This window comes from Psittacula echo, assembly GCF_963264785.1.
Source record: "Psittacula echo genome assembly, chromosome: 2".
In the NCBI taxonomy this organism is placed as follows: domain Eukaryota; kingdom Metazoa; phylum Chordata; class Aves; order Psittaciformes; family Psittacidae; genus Psittacula; species Psittacula echo.
In genome coordinates, this window is record NC_137737.1 from 66,559,071 (window position 1) to 66,579,383 (window position 20,313).

The 20,313-nt window shown below is 41.9% G+C and overlaps 1 protein-coding gene across 6 annotated transcripts in view; it reads left to right on the forward strand.

Annotated features, from left to right (window-relative positions):
• Nucleotides 1-20,313, forward strand: part of JARID2 (jumonji and AT-rich interaction domain containing 2) — a 218,544-nt gene that overhangs the window by 68,581 nt on the left and 129,650 nt on the right. The window lies entirely within an intron of this gene.

The window sequence follows — 20,313 nt, forward strand, 5'->3', positions numbered from 1 at the left end:
TCTTCTGGCAGGCCAGGTCTTTCTGTGTCTCAGTAAACGTCTTCTCTAGACATTCTGCTATGTACGAGATGACTGCCTGTCATGAGTTTGTTTGAATTATAACAGAAATGATCTTTTCCCTTCCCTTTTTCTTTTTTATTTCCCCCCACCCTCCCGTGATTCAAAAGGATCTGAATACATTGTCCAAGACACTTTATGTTTCTGATTTTCAGAGGTGTTTCTTCTTCAGCTTGTGTGGTGCTGCGATTTGCTGGCACTGCGAGATGCCCCCGTGCTGTCAGGGCTGGTTTTTGTTCTGCTCTGTGAAATATTGACATTCCTGGTGTTGGCTTTTGCTGGTGTTAGCACGCATAGAAAAAAAGGCTGATTAAAGGTTTGCCACATGTTGCTCATCTGTGTGAGTTTTCTTTGTTCTGTGACTTCGAGCAGTCCTGTGTATCTGGCAGTGTTTCTGGCTTGTGAGAACAGGGTCTGTCTGTCTTTCTTGATTCGCTTGGAAATGTGTGTGGTTTCTTTAATGTAGTAATTTTATTGAACAATTTTAAATGCAGTTCATACGTGTATATTATATGTGTATACTTGTTAAAAAGGAAAAAAAAAATGTAGTAATGCTTTCCAGAAGGGGAAAGAAATAGGAAGAAACACATTCAAACTGAAATACTATTTTCCCAAGGGATTTTCATAGCTGTTGAAGTAACTCTTTCTTTGTGTTTTCCCTCTGTGTAACATGCATGCCTTCACTCTTTTAACTACAAAATGTAAATTACTGCCATTATGTTGTGTATTCCTTAGGATTCTTGAAACATTTGTCTCAACTTAAATGCTAAGTGCCCCATAGCTTCTGAAGCCTACTGGAAATTGTGACTGGTTTCCCAGCTCTTTCAGGCATTTCTTTCAGCTGCAGTGTTTTTTTGCCTTTATTTACATTTTAGCAACAGTGGGCCTAAAGTGGATTTTCCGTCACGGAAACTTACTGAGAACGCATAAAATTGCTTAAAAATAATAATAATAATAAAATATCTGTAGCTCATTGGTTTTTGGTGACTACAGAAATTGCCTCAAAATACTGCAGTCTTTTGACCTCAAAAAATTATAAATCACAAAGAGCTATTCATCAATTGGTGTTTCATCTAGAACTAGTGTTTTGTAAGAAAGATCATTCCAGCCTGGTATTTTTATGTGTACTGGAAAAAAAACAACCCCAACCCCCTGTGTTAAAAAAGTATTTCTAAGCTCTTCCAGACCTAAGCATTATGTTGCAGCTCTGAGGAAGGTACAGCTGGAGTGATAAGAGAAGCAGCTGTGGTGAAAGGAGAATAGAATGGAAAGGTTTAGCTTCATTATTTGGGGTGGAAGAGCTTTTTGGACTTAAAGACATAGACGAGCACTTTCAGGTGGAGTGGAAAGTAGCCATCTGCAGAATTTATCTCTTTGGAAATGGAAAAATAATCTCAAGTATGTGTGTCACAGATAGATACAATGATGTGAATGTTTGAGCCAAGTATTCGTAGAAGACAAAATTAAAGATTTGAAAGTATTTGTGACCTTAAGGCTCGATGATTTTTATGGATGCCTTCCAACTCAAGTTATTTGATGATCCTATGATCCCCAAGGATTTTCTAGCAATAAGCAGAATGTATTTGTCTTGCTTGTTTCATGGGCTGCTAAGTAAAGCTAACCCTGTCAAAGAGGGCACATACTATGGAGCCTAAAATGAGTAACTTTTCTGGGTGGCTGGTTCTGGCTGGGGGCTGTAAGCTGTGAATCATTAGCTTGAAATTAAAATCCACTTATCACCTTTTCTCTTTCCAACTAATTTAGGCATCAACATCAGATAGATTATTTTGTTCTCTTTAGTGTCAAAAATACAATGTGTTGGTTGCAAATACTGCAGGGTTTTCTAAATGCTTCCACCATACAAAGCTGAATTTCTTATACAGAAAAATATTTTTCTGTATTTTCTATTTCACGAATCAGTTATGAAAATATTTGTAAGAAGCAAGACAAACCAGTCTTTTCAGAGGAAATATTATATTTAACAGGATTTTCCCCATTACATGTTGTGGTCTGGCCTGGGAGACAGTTACACCTCAGCTTACAAGTTTCGGTCTCCTTGCTGTAATGAGTAGCAGTGCCACCGTCTCCCACCTTACCTGTTGGGATCTCTGATGTCCGGGTCCTACATGGTTACTGGCCTCCCTGACTTGCCAACAGAAACGTTTAGAGTGGGACTTCCTGAGGACCTCCTTCTGGCACTGTGCCATTTCAGAAGATGCTTGATGCAAGGTAAAGAAATATAAGGAATTGATTTGTACTATTTTTAATAAAGCAGTGTCTGGAGGTACTGATGCCTGGGGGGGGAAATTCAGAGTACTTCTAGAAGAACCACATGGATTCCAGATGTCTTTCCTTTTAACCCGGACTTCTAGCTGACCATGCCTTTCTTGTTAATTCCTTGTAATGACTTACCTAATTTGGTGGATTGGTGAAGAAAGGCCTGGAAATGAAATGCATCCTCTTTGGAAGCACTTTCCTATTTCCATCACGTACTTCAATGTGAAGGCAAGGTTTAAAAGAAATAAAAAAAAAAAAACAAACTGAGAAGAGTGCAGTTGTCATAGAAATAAAGCTGAATTCTGGCACTGCTTGGCTTTAGAAGTGTAGTTTTGGACAAAGTTTATAGGTTTTGGGTTGCTGGACCTAAAAGTAACTCCTGTGGAACAGCTGAATGAAAGGAAGGATACCATAAAGGGAAATTAAGCCTGCGAAGAAAATGCCGACACTTCTTTTTTCCTCCTGCGGATTGCAGCTCTGGATCAGCTAAACAAAGGGAAAAAAGTATGCAAGGGACTCAAAAAGCAATTTTCACCTTCCATTTCTGGTTTTAATCTCGTGCATCCTTCTGTGTTTCCTTGCCAACACCTAGAGGTCTTACAAGTGCTAAAGCGTGCAGGATTTCCAGTGGGGTAATCGCATGTAATGAAGTTTGCTTGATAAAGTCATACTTGCCAGGACAAAAAAACTTCTAACAGCTTTGCCTGAGCTGAACTCCTCTGCCCCTCTCCCTTCCCATGCATACCTAAAGGAAATGCTGCTCTTGGATAAGATAGGCATCACCAGGAATAGTTAAGATGCAGTGAGTTGCAATCAGTGGGTCTTCCTGGATGCGCATGAACTTATGGGGTGTGCAGGTCCCTTGGTGCTGCCTGTCTGAGGAGGTGACCGACTGGCTTCTTGGATGCCTTTTTCTGAGTACAGAGTTCATAACAGGCTGTTTCCTGCCCAGTTTAGTTTCTGGGCAGAAAAAATGCAGTTGATACCCTCTTCTTTTGTCACTGGTTTATTTTTATTTTCCTTTTTTAAACTCAGCTCTATTACTACTGAGTAGCAAGTGTATATTCAGGGGAGCATTATTCTTTAACTTCAGTGTGACTTTCTGCTGAAATACTTAAGTATAACCCATCGTATCCACTTCCCCTGGCATCATGGGAGTATTATATCTGCTTCTTGGTGAAATCGTCAACTGATCTCCCTGTCTTCTGCCTTTGACTTCCAAAGAGTCAAATTTTATACCATGCATCTTTTTGGATGTGTATGACTTCTCATTTTAAGAGGCTGAAAAACATTCCTCCCTTTGCAGCTGTTATGGTGATTAGTGTGTGTGTGGTAGTTATTGCGTCTGAGTTTTGCAGTTTTGTATCATGTGTAAGGATTTGCAGGTGAATTAAAGTGTAACAACACAGAATTTGTTGCAATCTACTTACAGACTTCTGGTTTTGTCTGTTATTCTAGCAGTGCTGGAGATCATTAAGCAGTAAGGTGTAGCAGAGGATGGTCGAAACCACACTGCAAAATCCCTAAATTGATTCTTAACTTCCTTTGTTTCTATCCATGTTGTTTCCACAGTAAGAAATCTCTTTGCATTGCTATTAATGGGTGCAGGAACATTAATAAGATTTGCAGATTGTGCCTTACTCTTTATCGTTTTTTCTCCCTGCTCCTGCTGCTCCAGCTCCTGTTTTGCATACCTTGGCCCATCCCAAGTGGCTTCGTAGCCCATCTGGTTTTCATCTGCCTATGAGAGGCCACTTCCATGCTCCAGCCTTTATGTCGGGGCTGGAGAAGGCCCCACTCTGTGTGAAACTGTGGTTTCAAGCCAAACTAAATGGGAACTTAAAAAGTGTTTTCCTAACTATTCTATGATTCTGAATGCAAAGTTGATTACAGGGGCTGATTTACAGTTCTGTTTACATGAGAGGTTGGGCTGTTGTACCTGCATTTCCTGACTTGATTGAGTTTGTAATGATGTGTGTCAGTCTAAGAACACAAAGGTATGATTTCAGCACCGATAGGCATTGCCTGCTCTGGCTTTAACCTAGCAGCAGAGGTGTAAAGATATGAAAGAGAATAGAATGCTTGAGGATGCAGCAGCATGGGTTCCAGCTTGGGTGAGCAACTGGAATGTGAGCCAGAAGGGTTGTCCTGAATAAGTGCTGGTGGTGGCTTGTTAGCTGAAGCCTGTGCTGTCACATCCTTACTGCCACTTTTACTTAAATTCGTTAAAAACCTTTACAAAATCAGACAGACATACGTGAAGATCTGTCTCAAAGGTTCCTTCAGCCAAAAGTGTGAGAAACAAGTTGCTGGTTGCTTGCACTGAGTATTAGAAGGCGTTTCCATACAGCTGGGCGCGGAGAGAGCTCAGCTGTTGGCCTCTTAAACACCTTAGCTTCTGCACTGATGCAAAGCTCTGTCCTCAGGTTAGACCAGGTTGATGTTAGGCATTTTCTTACAAGTCAAGTACATTTCCAACATGCAGTGAAAGAAAGGTTTGCCATGAACTTCTCCGAGCTCTGCAGGAGTAGCAGCGTGAAAGCAACTTTAGTGCTTTCTTCTTTTAAAAAACCCCAAGCAAAACAAAACAGTTGTTCTTTGGGAGAAGAAAATTGACTGTGATAGTGATCACAAGACAACATGGACACCAGTCGCCTTATGTACAGTGTTTATGAACTCTACTTACAGATCTTCTGGTGTTTTGATTTAATTTTCAGTTTGTACAAGCCAAAAGTGGAAAAGAGACAGCCAAAAGTTGCGTTTAGAGAAACATACACCGAAAAGGAGGTAAATCTGTTGGAAATTTGTGAGTTGCATTCGTATAATTTTAACATATCTGACTTCACGTTGCAGATATCTACTTGCAAGGGTAGACAGTTGCAGGTAGTGTCTGCAGTTGCGCTATTGGAGTATTTTGCACCAGACCAAGTATCTGTGATGTAGGGGTGAGATAGTGCTGAGAATGGACTAGACAATCTGATGTCCTTTCAAGGGTTTTGGTAAGCTTTCTAGCAATTACATGCTTTGCGCCTCTCCCTGTTTCCTCCTCCTCCTTCCTGAAGGTGTAATGCTGAGAAATGCCTGCCAAGCTTTTGCAAGAAAATCTGGGAAAATTACGGCAAAGCATAAGTTGCTTCACAGCTGCCTTGAATGCTGTTGTCGGTGGAGGCTGGAAGTACATGAGTAGAAATGCAGTGTGCTCTGTTAGAAAGGAGGAAATCTGGTGGCAGGCCTGGGCAGCTGACAGCCAACATGAGGGTATGGGCCATCCTTGTGCTACCTGGTGTGAAGAGGAGAAAGACAAGGATGAGGTGAAGGGAAGAGAGCTCTAGGCACGGTGACTAGACATCCTTCTGCCTTTCGCCGAAAGATTCATAATCCATTGTCAGATCTCAAGGAAATTGGAAAGAGGGGTAGGATTCTCAGAGATAACTCTTGCAAGTGGCATGGCTGAACCGAGGAGTGGGAGGGAAGCTGGTGGCCCCTCCAGAGGGGCAGTGGCCAGCAACTGGCTACTGAGTGCTGCGTGCCAGCCAGTGGGGAGCACAGTGCCTGGGGAGCTGAGCACATGGGTCCACATGCAGTCGGGTCTCATTAATTCAGCTGTTCCCGGAGCAACTTGTTTTAATTAAGTCAAATTTATGTCCATGAACACGGTGTGCAAGATAAATCTTTTACTTGTGTCTGGTTTGGTGCAGCAGCCGGGGAAGCTACTCCGGGAGCGTTGCCCTGCCTGTTCCCCACCAGTGGGCAAGAGAGTGCCCATGTTTCCAGAGCAGCACTCAAGCCTGATTCTGATAAATGAGTAATTAAACAAACAGCCTCGCTTTTATTGCTCAAATGCAGCAGCTGGGCCCAGTAAGATGCTTGGCTAAAATGGAGAGATGCTCATTCCATTTACTAATTGATTTTGCTTTTGAACTTCCGTAATGGTTTTATTTTCAGCTATGTGTAGCAATAGAAATAAAAGGGAGAGGGCAGAAAACGAAGTAAAAAGCAAGTAAAGCCATTTTGTATCTCCTTTCTGGGCTGGCTCCCCCGGTGGAACACCCTGTGGATGGGCTCATCTGTGTCTAGGGCAGGTTTGCGTGCACCTTCCTTCCCAGTAGCAGGGTTCTGGTGGGATGTATGCTTTGCCTCTTGCTTCTTCCACAACCTATGCAACTGGCCTCAGGAGTGGAGCAGTGCTGTGGTTTGTCAGTGGGATGGGTTTCTGGTGCTCAGGTTCAGTGGCGTTTTGTACGCAGTGGCCCTTGGAGCTTGTGGATTGCTTGGAATTTGTGTGAAGGCACAAGGGGATGAGCAAGTCTGTTCCCAAGAAGTGAAATATTGCCAACCTGCTCCTGAAGTGGCTTAGAAACTTGAGTATCACCTTAAGCAGAAATAAGCTTTTATTCCTTTCTTCTCTTTCAAGTGAGTAGTGAATTATCATAGCATACAGTTGGGGAAATGAACCCATGTGGAGTGTTTAATATGTGCTATGGGTGGAAATGGTGGAAACCTTTCCTACAACCACATGAGTCTCCTTCCTCCCCATAATCCCCTGTACTTGATGTCTCCCCATCGTGGTCCAGGACACTGCTCCAGCTACAGTCCCACTACCCTCCAACCCCAGTTTTGGGGAGAATTTGGGAGCCACTTTCTCTGGATGTTGGCTTTGATGTCTCTCCTTCCCTGGCTGTGGCAACTCTACGATGTGAGCATGAGCACTCATACCAAGTACTTCTGGCTGTGCCAGTCACTGTCATAAACTCAGCCCACTGCCTGGGTGGCTGCTGATTATCTCGTGAGCTTTGGCCCATTCTCAGTGCCCCAAGTGTGCAGGATCATGTGAGGCAGATGCTGACGCCTGCAGCTGCAAGGGACATGCCCCTCTCCTTAAGCATTAGCTAGTCCTAGTTAATTAATGTGTCTGGGATCTTAAACTGTTTTATAAATTAAAATAAGATTTATTACAGAACCCGATTGTGGTGCCGTCTGCATCATAGATGATGCTGTGTCCTTCACTGCTTATCCTGGACCCAGCCATGTTTCTAGTTACGTACGTGTGCAAAGCAAAGCAAAGGGATGTTTTTAGCAGAGGTAGGCAAGCACGTGTTAGCTTCCAGTAAGTCGACATAAAAGTGATTAATTTGGGGGTGAAATTGACATGGTGTTCAGCAGAGGCTTACTGTATACAACATCATAATATTACATGTTTCAATGTCTTGGATGCTTCATTTGTTAGACTTAGTTCTGCGCACTCAGGTGTATGCCTCTGGTCTCCCAGTGCTGTGCTAGCCTTTCCCCCAGCCTTGCTCTCCTGCTCTTCCCTGCTCAGTAGAGCTCCACTTAGAGTGCACTGTGCACTAAAGGCTGATTATTGTCCAAAGGTAAAACTTGTTCCCTAGGTTGGTGTTTAGCTTAAACTGAAAGCTCCAGGCAGCCTTCTCTCACCACAACAATTTTTGGTCCTATTTCTTTTTTTTTAGTTGGTATTTCATGTTTCTTACCTGGCTGAGGCAGAATCTGTTCTTTTTGCACCAGTAACCGTGTTTGTTCATTGGTTTTTCTCTTATTATCCTTTCCTTTTCAGTCCTTCTGGAGGTGAATTTTGAGCTTTTTCTCTCCCCTCTCCATTTTCCACATGCCATCAGTTTTCAGGTTAGAAACCCATTCTGCAACAGGAATGAGGAGTTTTATTATTACAGAAAAGATTTTTCTTTGTGGAGATCTTCCCTGATTGCCATCCCTGGTTAGAATTACAGGGCGGAAGTAGAGAAAAAAGGAGCAATGGGAATGTCTGGTCTGAAACTTTGTCATTTATGCCTTTTTGTCCTGCTTTTCATTGCCTTGATCTTACGTATGTATTTTTGGTCTTGGATCCGAGATTTTACCAGTGAGATTTGCTGTAAAATCACAATAGATTGTTTAACAATTAAGTTACTTCACAGGATTTTGGCACTTTTTGTTTTTCTGGTTTGTTTTTTTTTTTTTTTTTTTAATCTACATTTCAAAATGTTTCCAATCTGTAATCACTTTCTACCTTCTCATACTTTTGGCACCGTAACTTTTTGATGAAGTGGCTTGGATGGAGCACAAGGATCTCTAATGTAGGAGGTAAATATTTTCTCTTCCCTTTCCACATCTGAATGCCCCAGCTTTATTTTTGCACATTTTTTTCTCGTTTCTATCCAAGACTGGCTGTAGAAGGTAAGCACTGGAAGAGCTAAATGAGATTATAGCATCTCTTCGGTAACTTTCCTTAGTGAATGGGCAGTTGATGCAAAGCACTTAATGTATTGAAGCATCTAAGAAAGCAAGCTACTAGTTCAGCACTCAGAGTTCAATTCCCAGATAATAACATTTATTTACAGGGAATAAAGAGTTAGTTCTGTGATGGCAAAGTAGATATTGTCACTCAAAGCATGGTCTTTTTATTAACCTCAGATTTATATGGTTAAGTAATTGTTGTATTAGTAGCATTTCTTGAGTGGTAAGGAGAAAGAAAAATAAGACAGATGTCTGTGAACAATGTGCTGCTTGTTTATTTATCTGTAGTAGGCTGGGGCTAGTAAATTGGCCCACTGTCACAGGGCTGTGAGCAATAGCGAGCTGGAGCTCAGCTGCCTGAAGCTTGAGATGCTGCAGCCCACAGGCAATGCGTGTCATGTATTTCTTCATGTTTACGTCTGTTGGTCCTTCCCTGTGCACAGCAAAAGGTAGGAGAAAGACTTGTACAAAAGTGCCACATTCTGAATTTTGCTTTTTGTAAATAAGCCAGCTGACAGAAATCGTTGATTTCTGCTATTCGTTTTTGCATGTCTTTGACTTTCTGTGGAAGCAGGGTTGTATTTCTCCAGAACAGAAATGGACATCTATTTAATGAATGCATAGCTTGGTAGTAACTCATATAGAATGCTTGGATGTACTTTCTTTTTCTTAGTATGATATTAGTTCAGGATTTGAAATGAAGGAAAATTCTGCAAATATTTCCTTTTCTACTTTGTTCTTCCAATTTCCATAGCATTTTTAATTGTAATAAATTTGGTATGGAGCTAAAAGCTTGTTACAAAGTAAGACAGGAGGATATTCGTAAAAAAGAAGAAATGTTTAATCTATCTTCTTCATGGCCATTTTCTTAAACCTGAAGTAAATACGGTGAAATTAAGTGAATTTCTATTAAGCAGGCTCTTCTTCTTTCATGTCACGTACTGAACAGACAATTGATGGCGTATTTCCAGCTGGCAAAGCTGTCGAAAGGTAGCATGCGACTTCAGCTCCATTTTTTTTCCCTTTCAACATACTATTGTGCAAGTCTAACTAAATTCATCGGAGAATAAATATTCATTCAGTATGTAAAATAAAGAATAAATCTGCGAGTTGGATTCAGTGAGTAAACAGATTATCGCACTCTACAGGGTTTTCTTCAATGCAGTGGGTGCTTTAGATGCACAGATTTCTGAAAGCTGATGTGATTATCAGCTTGCTATCAACTGTTGCAGTTGATACAGAGTCCCATAAGTCTTCCCTTTGCTTTTAAGGTTTTTGTGGGGGGGAGGATGGGAGGGCAAGAAAAAGAGGTTTGCACAGTGAGTATTTTCTAATGCATGTGTGGGAAACCAGCCTGTTTAAATCTGTTGTCTTTTTCAGAAATAGTGAAAAATTTCCGTGTTTTGGTGGCTGTTATTTTTTCCACGTAAGGTACTTTGTCTGGGACTAATAATGGTGTTTGCATTTGCTGCTGGTTGTGTCTTGATCATGTTTTCCCAAGCATTAGCTGCTTGTCTGAGCATTAGCAGCTTCTCACAGTCTTCTTCTTGTACAATAGTGGGTGGTGATAATCTGACCCAGATAAACCGGAGACAAACTCTGCTTGTGTGGATGAAATCCTGCCTGTTCCCTCTGGCAATAGCTCTGGTACCCCTGGGGCTGTTGCATTGCCTGGGGGCATCCTGGGAGGCTTCAGAGGGCTGAAGCAGACTGCATCAGCACTGTGGATGTAAGGTCTGTGGGCACCATGCGCTTCCCAAATCTTGAGCAGAGACTTACTGTCAGACTCTGCGTTGGGAGTCTTAGTATAGACCATGCTGGCTGTGGGGTATTTTTAGAGCAAGGTGCATTTCTGTAATGCTTTCCCCGTGAACACGGTGAAAACAGTTAACATCAACCCAAACCAAGCCCTGTGACTGATTGCCTGTGGTTTAGTTTAGTCACATACCAGAGACAAAAAAAATCACTGAATTGCTCTTTCCTGACATGTACTCCTTGAATGGAGTTGGTGTAAATTTAGTCAGTTCACTTTGTTGAGTATCGAGAGCAGTGTGATATGTAAATAAAGCTTTATCAGACGAGATAGATTTAAAATTCCACAGTTGGCGAGGAAGCGTTAGCAGTATAATATAATACAAATATTTACACAGTAACTTCTAAGTCTTCAATAAGTGCTTAATATTTGAAATATGTGTTGTGAAAACATTGACTGATTAAGCCGTACCATTGCTGCTACATCTGTATGCAGCAACTTGCAATGGCTAGGATGCAGGAGTTGTGGGGAAGAGTAGGTCACCTAGCAATGCAAAGGCATTTAAACAGGTCCCACCATTTGTTCCTTTTTATTTAATTAGGATTCAGCACTGTCTGCTCTCCCAAGGCATATGTAGCTTCATCCCTGCGTCCTGGTGGAGCTGCCACTCAGACGCTGTTGCATTCCTGTAACTTGACTGGATGTAATCATGTGCCTGGTGCATCTAAGACTGCTCCAGTAGCAAAATCAAGCTACCAAGTTTGTGCCTGCCCACGGCAGGGAGTGTAATCATCACTAGTCTGTTCCTCCTCCTTGTATTTGTCAGGGAGATTTGATAAGGAATTGCAGTGGATTGTGATGATGAATGGTTAATGATATGCCTGCTTGCAGCATCACCGGAGTGGTGCTGGGCCCTAGCCAGTCAGCTTGTTTTGCTGGAAGCGGAGGCTGGCGGCAGAGGAGATGCTCTCTTCGGGTGGGTGTATCAAGCTTGCCTGGTCCAACATTGCCTTCAGCCTCCAGCTCCAGTATTACTCATGAGTGAGCTCACAAACCAGTGAAATCAATACACTGCAAATTAAAATAAACAGAAACACAGCTCCTAAACTTGCCTGGATGATTCTCTGCTGCCACCTCATTTGCCAAGAGACTGCAATAACTGATCCATGTCTGAAAACGTATTGCTGCTCTCCAGTTCTGTCTTTGGGTTTGTCTCTTCGTTGCTTTTTTTCTTCCCCTTTTCTGGTTATTCTATTTCAGCTTCTGCAAGTGAACTTTCTGCAAAGCTGCAGAACGGTGGTTTGGTAGGTACTTGAAGTGTGAAGGCTGGATTGAGTTTATTGTAGGTGGGTAGGTATGGCCTGCCCTACAAATCACAGGCTGGATCGCTGTCTGCCTTCAAAACCATTACTTCACTGTGGCTTTGCTTGACGTTACATTAGATATGATTTAACCAGTTCCTGGACAGTTTTGGCATAACCCTGCTTTTGATAAGCTCTGTGCTGCCTAAACACCTGTGACAATTTAGTTTCGCTTAAAACTGTCCTTTTCCACAGAGAAGCTGACAGCCAGCTTCCATCCAGCCCACATTCTTTTCCCAAGAGAGGGATGAGATGATGTGGCTGGTCGTGCAGGAAGCCCAGCCCCAAAAATGCAGGCTAATGCAAACAGCCAGCGCCTGACACTGATGATGCGTGGGGAGGTATCTACCAGCTTGTGCTTCTGCCTGTTCTCTGGGCAGCTGCCTCTGTCAAGGCTGGAGGTAGATACTGCTGTGTTGGGATGGAAGGGCCCATGGAGATGCCCTGAAATCCTGACACAAACAGGGTGATTGCAGTGACCTTACCTTGGTGCAAATGAAGAGGGGTTGGGATTTGCAGAGGGATGATGCAATTCTCATAGTGTTCATGGTGTTTTTGTAAGGCTAAGAGCAAATAATCTTGAAATGAGCTGGCAGTTTTATGATTGGGTTTTATGAGCTTTTATGATGTTTATAATCTGACATTGAACTTGCAGTTTAAGAGGTGGAAGGTTTAAAGGAGCACGGTAGCAAAGGTGTACAGCTGAATTACTTCTGGGTGTAATTTTAACATACATCTTGGATGTTTCCCTGATGCGGTGGGTTTGCTGAAAATATGGGCGATGCAGTTCACAGTGTGTGTCACTGAGTAAAACTGACTCTGTCCTTATCACAATGTGTTCAACATAGTGAAGAATTTACCAGAAAATATGATTTTGTCCCCTCTAAGGAATGGTGTGGACTGGAGGTTACTAGTTAGTAACTTGTGTAGTGTAGCTGCCTAGGACCAAAAAATGCAGTCTTTGTGTTTCTATTTAAATCCTAGCCACAGAAATATTGTATGTTGCCCATGCCCCCTTGTTTTCTTGGGTGTTTTTCTGATACCAGTAAAAATCTGAAGTCCCTCACAATCTTTAAACTGGGATTCTTAAATTAAGACCTTTACCCTGTGGTACTTTTGGAGAAGATGAATAATTGTCTGCTTCTTGTCTTGTGATTCTGCATCCTCTTCTTTTGATGGATGTGTGCTTTAGAGGTCCTGCCTGCAGATGTTTGCATGCATACAGTACAAGCCTGTTCTTACTTGAGCTACCCATTTCTGTTTTCCTGCGTTATCTTGTATTGCTCTGCGGGGCTTGGTGAGCAGCAGGTTTGCTGCTGGCTAGCTTTTTGAGGTTTGTATTATGCACAGTACTGTATTTATCTCCTGGTTCTTTGATTTGTAATGTTTTGCCTTTGATTGCTGCAGAAGGTATAAACAAGCCTGTCAAAAGCCTTGTTTAATGCACAGATTCTGTGGGGGTGGCTGGCAGCCTCAGACCCTAAAATAGATCTAGCAATGAACTGAACGACTTAAAACCCTGAGAACTTAATTTGATCTTTCTTGTCGCTTTAAATATTGAGACTGAATGAGGGTTTCTTTAACAGAACAGAAGGTGAACATGTTGGTATGTGACAGTAATAGAAGGGTCCAGACCTGCTGTCACTGAGATGCTCTTCTGCAATCAGAGGCTGGGCTTGGCCTCCAGGTAGCGGCTCCTCTACTCTGAGTCTCCATACCAAGGGAGGGGAGTGCTGTATCATCTGAGTTTACAGCATCTATGGGGGGTAGGTCATTCTGAAATGCTTCCCTAGATCCTGTTGAGGGATAGTCACTGTAGGAAAACCTAAAGCAGTCACTCACGTTTTTTGTGTCTGTTTCATACTAGCTTTGTGAAGGAAGAAAGGAGGAGCTGCAATACCACCCAGGGGTTCTTTCTGTTTCTGCTCTTTCTTTCTCATATTTTCTTATTTTTTTCCCCTTTTTCCTGTAGCACCATGCAGTTTGTAATATCATAGCTGGCATTTTCAGTTGTGGTGGTGTGAAGGTAACAATGATTTGGCTTCAGTGTGCCGTAACAGCTGCAGAATTCATTGGAGCTTAGAAGCCTGTGAGTTATAGCTGTGATGCCATTTACAGCTTTTATGGAAGAGCTCTGAAATTTGTGAAACGTGTTACTTTTTGAAGTGCATTATATTTGTAATTTGGATTCTCTAAAATCCTGTCTGAGAAAAAAAAAAAAAAAAAGCTTTGAAAATCCCCCTCTGCCCGCTAAAAACATGGGGAACTCTTACCAGGCGGGGAAGCAAGTCTCTTAAATCGAGTGATAGAACACATAGATGGATTTGTAAGTGCTAAAATGTCAATTAGTGCACTTAAAAGCTTAATGGTTGTCTTTGATGTGCTTCTAATATCTTCAGTAAAGTTTGAATGTTGCCATTGATCAGAGAGTGGAGGAGGAGGGAACTGAATGCTAACCCAAACAGTGGTGGAGCGGAGGGGCTTGTTCTCTGCAGGTCCCTAGCTGCAGGAGCTGTGCCAGCGTGGGCACCTGGCACCCTGCCTGTGCATCACCCCTGCCCCAGCACTCTGCTGCATGGCACCCACCCAAGCTGCCTGCCAAGAATCTGCAAAACAGGAGGAAAAGTCATTGTGCCATTGTTTTGAAAGTTCTCATGTAAACTTGTTGTTTAAAAACAAAGATAGACAAGGAAAAGACCATGGGAAGGCTGAAACTTACAGTTCTGGTTTCTGCCTGTCAGTTTAACACAAATCCATCCGATTGTTGTGAAGCACACCTGTGTGTGTGAAAAAATCATTCCTGCTATTAGAAAGGCGTGCTTCTCCCCCAGAAAAACTCCCAGCTGCCCCTTATCTTCTTAATTTAAGCATTCAAGAGAGGTGTAGTGTGGCTTCACAAATCAGGCCAGATCTTAGGGTTGCAAGTAGACTTTAGCTCTTCCTCTTACCTCACATTCGAAATTATATCAAGAACTGAAGCTTGTGTGTGGCAGAGCAGCTTCAGCCTAGTTCTGTCTGAAATTCCTGACTTCATTACCCTGAGCCATCTGCTGCAACTTCAGCTTCAGGTAATGGCCTTTGCCCTCCTCTGGCACTGGTTATTTGGAACAATGTTTTGTGGGTCTTCTGGGAAGTTACTGGATGCATTAATCTGATCTGTTCCTGAGCGGTTGCCTCACAGAGCAAATGCCAGTTTATTTGCTTCCCTATGCTGCTAAAATGCCATCAGTTGTTTGCTGGGTAGTATTTTGGAAGTCAAACACATTTAATACTGAAGGATGAGCTTGGTAAAAGCTTTAGAGCATAGATTTTCACTGATTATATAGCTTATCTTTTTGCAGAAAATTTGCTGATGTAAACTAAACTGACCTGAAAATACATTTAGAGTAGCTTTAGTCTCTTCGTATGCCATCTTCAGTTGACTTATGGGTAAAGAGTTATAGGTTTAGTTTACTTCTCCCAGCTTCAATGGAAGCTCGCCCCTCAGCTTTAAAGGATATTCTGCCACTTGGGAATGTAAACAAGGGCAAAAACTGTCTGATAAAAATCTCATTTTTGGGGCAGTACATCAAGCAAAATCAACATGTCATGCTCTTAGTGCAGTATCAGTTTGTCCATCCCAGGAGACTGTGTCAATACAACTGATTTAGTTCCCCATCTGGTTTGGTGAAATGGATTCAGGCCCCAATATCCTGAGATTTTCCAGCAATAGGTTTAGCATGTTTGGCTCTGTCACTACCCTTGCTGGCTTTAAAGATGGACCGGATGGGTTGTGTTTTTTGTTTGGTGGGGGTATTTTTGGGTGGTGGGGTGTTTAATTGTTTTCAAATCACTACTGTACTCCTAGAAAGGGGATAGATGAGTAGATATTTTACTGGCAAGGCTTCCTTATCCAGGTACCAAAGTCCTACCAAAGAAATTATGTAAGTTCTGACTCCTGTTGTACTTGTGAGGATAGATGCTGAGCACGTCAACAGTACTCCAGCTTCTCCAAAGTATTGTTACCACTGACCTTTCAGACACTATGAGATGCCAAAAAATTAGATCACTTTAAATTCCTGTAGAAATATTGAAGGCAAATTTATAACATACCGGTTGTGGCTTTCTCTGTTCTCTACTACCTTGACATTATTTTGGCATGCAAAGGTGGTTAGTATTTTTTAAGTAAGGGATCAGGCTTTCTGTTTGAGGGTGGAAAAAGGTCTTAAGATAATTGTAATGTGCAGCAGGATTGGATTAGCCATATTAAACTTTACATCTGTAGGTCTTACTGCATTTAAACTGCAGAAAATGCTTTTTATTGGACTGTATTCATACGGTTGCATACTGGAGCTTGAACACCTTATAAAAACATGAACTGAATTGAAATGAAATTAATTAGAAAGAATATATTTGAATTTAATTATCTTGAGCTGCTGAATACTCTTTGTGTATACTGGGTTTTATGTGTCTGAAGTGTACTTGGTGGAGAGTTTTAATTGGAACTGAAGACAGAGTAAAGAATATTTGGAATGTGAAATTTATAAATGGCAGCAATTTTCATCTAGGAGTGCAGAGGTTTTTTGGAGCTCACTACCATTTCTTGCTTCTCTTTTTCCTTCTTCTTAATAAGCTACTTGTATGTTCAAATTAATATCAGATCTTGAAAAATTCCTGTTGTGGCTCTTGGGTCTTCTGCAGCATGATCAGAGTTGTCAGATCCACAGCTGAAGGAGATATCTTACCTTTGTGTGTTTAATGGCTCGTACTACCCTGTTCTTTGACTCTTTGACAGTACCATTTAACTGTAAAAGTGCAGGGCTGTGGATGGCACAGGACATGTGGCTGCCTTGACTACTGTCTCAGATGTCCGACATGCCAAGACTCGAAGAGATGGTTTGGCAGCTGCCCAGCAGCCTTTTATAAAGGCTCAGTTGGTGGTCAGAAACCCCGGCTGTCAGAGTTGTGTTATGCAATAAATTGTTTTTCAGCAGAAGTTTCTAATCCAATTTCAGCTGCAGTTTTGTAGTAGTCTCTAATCAAAGATAAGTATACATTATTCCATGGTGTTTCAGACAAGGTAAGGTGTGCAGTGTTGAGTTTCCCCCATCAGGTCTGTTTGTTTGTTTTTCTTTTAAGAAGGATTTAGGCCTGTTTACCTACATGGGAAATGATGCTTGAATTAATTTGGTTTCTGCCTGGGAGGCATGTATCTGTATGCAGCATTTCCTTTGAAAGGTATGAATTACCTTTCAGAGGTAATTCAACTGAGTTTTAGGAGATGTTCCCTTTTTTTGAAGAGAGCTCAAGGACCCTATATATCAACTCAGAGCTTTTGCATAAATTGTCTGCAGGTAATGGTCAAACAGGAAATTGTACCTTGTCAGGCTGTGACCTACCTGAAACACTGAAGGCCCTGTCCCTCTAACAGACATATACCACCATCCCCAACCGCCACTCCTGGTATTTCCCTTTCACTCTCCTGAAGTAAATAATTCATTGTGGAGAAATGGAGTATGGCTCATCTGAATGCAGTGAGATCTTTGGGGTTTACAATAGTTGTATTACAGCAAAGTGGTTTTAACGTCCTGAATGCTGTGTGTGATGCCCTCCCTTTCTTACATCGTGGTTTGGTGTCATGATGGGCTTACATCCCTCCAAGCATGGGCTGCTGCTGAAAGGGGTAATCCTGCCTTTCTCTCTGCCCCAGCAGTACCTCCCATATATGGCCATGTGGTCAGTAATAAGGGAGCTGATCTGGCTGAAAATGATCATTTTTCTTGTCTTGGGGAGACTTCAGCTCTTTTCCCCTTTCAAGTTGGTTAAATGGCCACATAAGGGCTAGTGCTGGTATCACAGATAGGGCAGGTGCATCTCATGTGGCAGGTGAATTCATGTAAGCCAGTTATGAAAACTGCGCTGCCAGTTTGAGTAATTATCTTGCACCTTCACACCTCTCTCTTCCAGCACTCTGCCGCTCTTTGTGGCTTGCTACTCTGTGATGCCAGCTCCCATCAGAGCCTGAAACTCTCATGAGCATTGCAAAATGGTTTATTAGATGCCTGGCCTAAGAAAGTCATAGCTGTGGCGTCACTGCTACCTATGACAGGTTGTTCAAGTTGAAGTCCTGCTGTAAGGTGATAAATTCGGAAACTTTAGATCTCTCTTTCCTCTGAGTTTGTGTATCTCGTCAGACCAACATGGGAAACAGTTGATCTTGTAAGCTTTCACTAGTTTCATATTGAGTAGTGTTTTTCTAGAGGTGTAGAAACATTGCTGAGTCCTCTGAGTTTATGTAAAAGAAACTTTATATTAGGTGTTCATTTAATGTGTTCATTATTAGGCCCAAGATAAACTTAGGAGCTATTCTATAGTCCTCAGTTCTGGGAGCCTGTATGAAGAAATAGTGATTTGTGTGTGGAAATTTTGACAGTAACTCTTACCGTAATGTATTATTGCAAGAGCAAGTTGAAACTCACTGGGCTCAAAAGTGCCCAAGGCCTTCAGTGACCCAAAAACCAGAACGTTTCTCTCCCATGCTGCTCTTAGAATTGCATCTGAAGGGAGGAAAGGCAATCCCCTGTGCAGCAGGAGACTGCAAGTAAGTGTAAACCAATGGGAAATTGCAGGGGATGAAAGCTGTAAGAGAAATGCTAAAGCAGGAAGAAGACAAATTTGTATTTTCTTCCATTGTTTCTTTGCTGTGTTAAACACTGGTCCTGCTAGTCAGCAGCTGTAATGTAATGTGAATTCTTTGGGGAAGTTTTCTGGAAGCATGAGGGAAAAAGTTGCTATAATTACCAGATACACTTAAATGCTATAACAGAACCATTAATAAAGAAAATTTCCCCTTTCTTCATGTTAGTTAGCACATTTTTAAAACATGACCTATTTTCCTAAACAGACAGAACAGATTACATTTTCCAGAAGGCATGAGTCACTGTACTATAAAGTCTCCAAGCCGTATCAATCTTCATCAACTCAAGCCATTCATGAGGTTTTATTTTTTCTCACTGAATATAAGCAGTTTGTTTTAAATGAGAAACTGCTACATCCTCTCTAGATATTTAAGCTTGATTAAAAGGTTAAATATTAAATAAGTGTGAACTTTATTCTGAGAGGAGAAGGGAGTGGAGGGACCTTGATAGTAAGTAAAAGACTGCAAGGATATTACTGTGGATATATATGGGTATATGCAGTTTGCACAATGCTGTGCTTGGCTGTAAGAAGTTCAAGCAGCATGATAGCTGCCAGAAGGACCCAAAAAATCTTTATTTATATAGCTTCAAAGTCTGGTTTCAAATCATTACCCTGGAAGTTCAAGCTTTTGCTGAGAAGAGCTTCTGCCATCTGGTCGTGGAATGGCCCACTTGCACTGATGGGCTTTCCTCTGCGAGTAGTATGTGCTCGGGGTGGTGAGAAAGTTGATGGGACTTTGCGATACAATGGAGACCTCTGCCAATGCAACAGGGGAAGTGTGTGTGTGTTAATACAGTGCTTTGCACTTTCTCTTGAGGTTCACGCCGTGCCATATGCATACTGAGGAAGTGGGCTTTGTAAATGAATAAGCGTACTAATTGCAGTTAGCAGACTAACTCACCCAAGACTGCACAGAAGATCTCTTTCAGCCTTGGGAGGCATCTAGGTTTTCTACCAATTTCCTAGGTCTGGCTTTTAGAGGAAAAACAGGTATAACTGTCTTCCATTGATAATATACAGCCAAAAGGCAAAAATCTGTTGCAGGTCTTGCATCTAGTAAACAAACATTTCCGTCTTGGTCCTTCAGCTGCAAAGTGATTTGTATGATCTCTGAAAACGTGTTGTCTGTTTTTCATGCGAAAGACAGATTTTTGTTTTGTTGCTAACTAAACACAGAAAAAAAAAAAAAAACACTCTTTGAAATAGTTCTCCTTCAAAAATATCCTTGAGGAAAGGGTAGAAGCTTGTGGTTTATTTTTCCCATTGCTTCAAAATGACCTTCTTACATCTGCGGGAAAGACTCTCTGGGGGCTGTTGAACCATGAAAGCATATTCATTTAGGGCATTGGGTGCCAGAGTGATTTTAACCGAGTGTTGGCTGCAGTGTTGGAAAAAATAAAAAGAGGAGGTTTGTGTTTTGTTGTTTTGCTTTCTGCAACCTGGCATGAAGAATGGGGTCAGGAGATGCGTGCTTGGGAAAGACCCAAAGAGAGCTGGAAACACGCCAGCCACACTGAGTCATAACACACATGCTTATAAATATCTTTATACCTTACAAAGTCCTGACTTTTCAAATATAACCATCACTGCTGTTAAAGTATTTACATAAAAGTAAAACAAATAGCGTGGAGCGCTGTGTGCGTTCTCCCTTGTTCCAGTCACTGTGAACTGTGACTCCTGTTTGCTTAAGGCAAGGCTGAGCTAGGCTAAAGAATGCCGTATCTGGTGATGAATGAAGGAATGGAGAAGCTGGAGTCATGTGTGTGTGTATGCTTCTGCTGTTTCTTGTGGAGCAAAGCAGCATGCAGCAGTGCCTGCTGCTTCAGGCTGACATTTCACCTATGCAGGAGGTGGCATGAAGCCTGCCTCTTCCGTCTGCTTTGCTTTCTGGGGTTTGTGTTATTTGTAATAAGAAGTCTGTGTGCAGGCCATATA